At 28.6% G+C, this 3627-nt stretch overlaps 1 long non-coding RNA gene across 1 annotated transcript; it reads left to right on the top strand.

Annotated features, from left to right (window-relative positions):
• Positions 1 to 1597: 1597 nt before the first annotated feature.
• LOC108903324 lies at positions 1598 to 3351 on the top strand. Its single transcript, XR_001964205.1, has 3 exons — positions 1598 to 1663; positions 2656 to 2769; positions 3238 to 3351. It is a non-coding gene; the product is annotated as an uncharacterized LOC108903324 (long non-coding RNA).
• The last annotated feature ends 276 nt before the right edge of the window (positions 3352 to 3627 follow it).

The following is a 3627-nucleotide window of genomic DNA, read 5'->3' as shown; positions in this document are numbered from 1 at the left end:
TTTTTGTACAATGTTCTAAGCGATTTTTGACTTCGATGATTTTCTTTATGCGTTATTCTATACATTTTTCTATAAATTATTAAAAACAAACTATATAATTTGTTTCCTAGGCCATTTGCAGGTTAGATAGATCATTCAAACTTGGAAGAATTTTAATCGTTTTTTCATAGATACCTGCCTTCAAAAACGGTAAAAAGTGAAAAAAAATTATAGTAGGATGAAACCAATTGGAAAAGGAAGAGAATATAACAGAAATGAAAGGAAAAACAATTTACGGGCGATCTGAGGTCGGAAAGGGGAAGGGGGTGAGTTTTTAAGGGTTAAAAACGGTTTATCTTGGTTTCCGGAAAAACTACAAGTCTTATGGAAAAAAGTTAAATGGCAAAGTTGTAGGTAATAAAAAGGTCTACAACTTTTGTATTTACACTTTATTCACATAACCTCAAAATTTATGTGAAAAATTAAAATAACCAAGTTTTTGGTTTTTTATATTTCTTTTACAAATAATTTTTTTTTCACGAAATTTGGTGAACTTACCTGTTTATGTCCCAAACACGCTGTAATATTTTTGATTTGAAATATTTATTCTTTCACCTTATTTTTACTTAATATCGAAAAAGAACCCTAATTTTCAATCGAAAATTCTCACGTCAAAATATCTGCTTTTTGAAAAACGTCGGTGGGTTTTTTCTTCGTTGAAATCTCTACTTTCTGATGGTGTAAAAAAAATATACATTACTATGGTAAGTTTTCTCAGGAAATGCAAAGAAACGAACTAGAATCCGAAAATTTTTTTCTAATCATTATGTACAATTTTGAGCTATTTATTAAAATTTACACTTTAATTACTCGAAAAACGTAAGATTCCATGTTACATTGATAAACAAAAAAATTACAAGTCGAAATATACTATTATAATTAACAACCAAATAAGTTAATAAAGTTAATATTTAATAAGACATCTACAATATTTTGAGAAAGTTGTAGAATCTTCTTTAAATTATATACGTAGATGCCTATTTATTGCTATTTTAAGATAACTTATATACCTGAGTGACCTACGGAAAATTTTAGCCCATTAATGTTTTTAAAAATATTATAATGAATAACGTAATCATTATAAAGTATCTAAATTCAATAGTACGATTTACATGTATATTTATATATTATGAGATTTTCTATGACATAAATGTAATTAGAATTTAATAAATCAACTTTTTTACTGAAAAAAATAGCAGCATTCACATTTTTTAGATAAAATCCCCTTTAAATCTTTACGTTTTATGGATTTGTCATTTTTTTGTTTCATCCTACTATATTTTTTTTTCAAAAATTATCGACCCTGGTCTATTAAATGTTATTCCTTCAAAACACTGTTTTTCATTTTTCTATGCATATGGTTATACTAAATAAAAAAAATACTATTTTGTGTTTCATTTGCAGTAATTTTACTAAATTTGCTCTTATCGGTATTATTATTGTCTATTATAATTATTGTAATAGACGTTATTAGTGCATTTCCAAATAATTGGAATATATTAATTAGTTATAATATAATTACTTACTTAATTAGATTGATTACTAATTCGTTTTTGTATAAATACGCACTATATTCCTCCTACAACCACACTACATCGTAGCAAGCGAGTTCAACAGACAGTAGGTGAGTCAATTTTTGTATTTACCCTTTTGTATTTTTGAATATATTTAAAATGCAAATTATAATGTATCATCTCATTTCTTCAAACCAAAATAAGTTTATAAAAATAACTCTCTGACTGAGACATTTACACTAAACGTTATTTAAATAAAAAAAATATGTTACCTACTTATATATTTTAGTTTTAGTGGGCAAAGTACCCAATTGAAGGAGACATTTTAGTTTAAAGTAGTAATAGATTTGTCATATTAAAGCATTTCTTCCAGAAGCTGTAGCTAATAGTACCTACCAAAGAACTTATGGGCTTGAACATTGTGAGAGGGTTAAAAATTTTGGATGCCATATTAAATTTAAATCATATGGTCTTATAAAATAAAAAATAATCCATTATACACGGCTGGAAAATCCACATGGTCCATATGCCTTTACATGAGTGCAACAATGTAAAGTAGAAAAATTCGTGCGATAGACAAGGATGGATAGGTATATTGATGTCATTTCATAATCTGAATAGTCACTCCCACTTCTAACCCGAAACGGGCGGTGACTATTCAGATTATGAAACGTCTTCACTATAGCCATCCTTGTCTATCGAACGAATTTTTTTACTTTACTTCGTCGCTCTCAGCTTTCACGTAAACGCAGATGGACCATGTGGATTATGCAGCCGTGTATACTGTAGCGAATTTCGCCCTAATGTGCATTATTTATACACTTGTTTACCCATTTGTTTCATGATGTTTCTAGAATTTCTTCTATTTGCTTCTGTTATGTTCTTAGAAGCTTAGAGATTGTTCTATACTGTTACGGCCTCGTTAATGCGCGGGGGTACTTTTTGAAAGGTCAAGTCGTAATTTGTTATTGAGAAGTGTATTTTAATGCTCTACTATAAACAATCAATTAGCAATTACTTTTGAATTCATTATCACTTCGGTACTATCACCATCTAATTTTAATTTACATTATTTTTGTATTAAATATATTTTTTCTTTCAGATCATATTCTCCAGCTTCAAACTAGTGCCTGAAAATGAATTTCCTCAAAATAGTTTTCGTTGCAGCTACCGCTTTTGCGGCTTTGACTGCCTATTATGTGGAAGCTGTTGATAGGTAAATATTAGTCAGTCTGAGGTTCTCTACATTCTGTGCAATATTAGATAAGTAGAATTGACATAAGTTGCTCATTAAAAGCTTTAAAAGTTTCAGTAACCATTTTTCCTAAAAATGTCAGCATGAAAGAAGTTGGTTGTATTTGATTGATAGAAAATACTTTCAATATGGCTGCATTTACATTTTCAACTTCTTTTGAGTGAACATCACTTTTGAAAAAATATTATTGAGTGTATGATCCTTAAGCTTCATACTGATACTTTCGAAATTTTACAATTTTTCTTACAGAACTCCAAAATTAATATTTATTTTTGTGTGCGGTAAACCTGTTTTAGAGTGATTTTTAACTTGTTTGTTGTTAAGAAACGTCTTTTTTTCTGATCTAAAATTAATTTTAAATTCTCATTTTATAATCGATTCAGAAAATGAAATGAAATAATTTTATATACATAATAAAACTTTTTTCAGTGTAACTGCGGATCCCGAAGCCAAGTACTTGAGACCCACAATGGGCATGCCCATATAAAGATAAAATGAAATGATTTATGAAATATGAACTAAATAAAATGAATCTAAAAAAAATCTACTCAATATTTTAAGTTCCTTCCAAGTAGGTTCGGTGGCTGTGTTTATAGGTATAGATAATACTGTTTGAAATTGCAGTAAGTAGACTGCAACTGCAATTTCAAGCAAAATATAAATCTTGTCTAATATAGACTCGAAAAAGTTTAGAAAAGATATATAGGGTGTTTTTAAGTGAGTAGTAAAAATGGTACCAGTGCATGTAGAGCCACAAATAAGAGAATTGAAGTAAAAATACTTTATATGAAAGTTGCACCCCTGAGGCGATATACCCTC

Source organism: Anoplophora glabripennis, unplaced genomic scaffold, assembly GCF_000390285.2.
Source record: "Anoplophora glabripennis isolate ALB-LARVAE unplaced genomic scaffold, Agla_2.0 scaffold103, whole genome shotgun sequence".
Classification (NCBI taxonomy): domain Eukaryota; kingdom Metazoa; phylum Arthropoda; class Insecta; order Coleoptera; family Cerambycidae; genus Anoplophora; species Anoplophora glabripennis.
The sequence above is the reverse complement of the archived record's forward strand: the minus strand, read 5'-3'. Positions and strand labels throughout refer to the sequence as shown.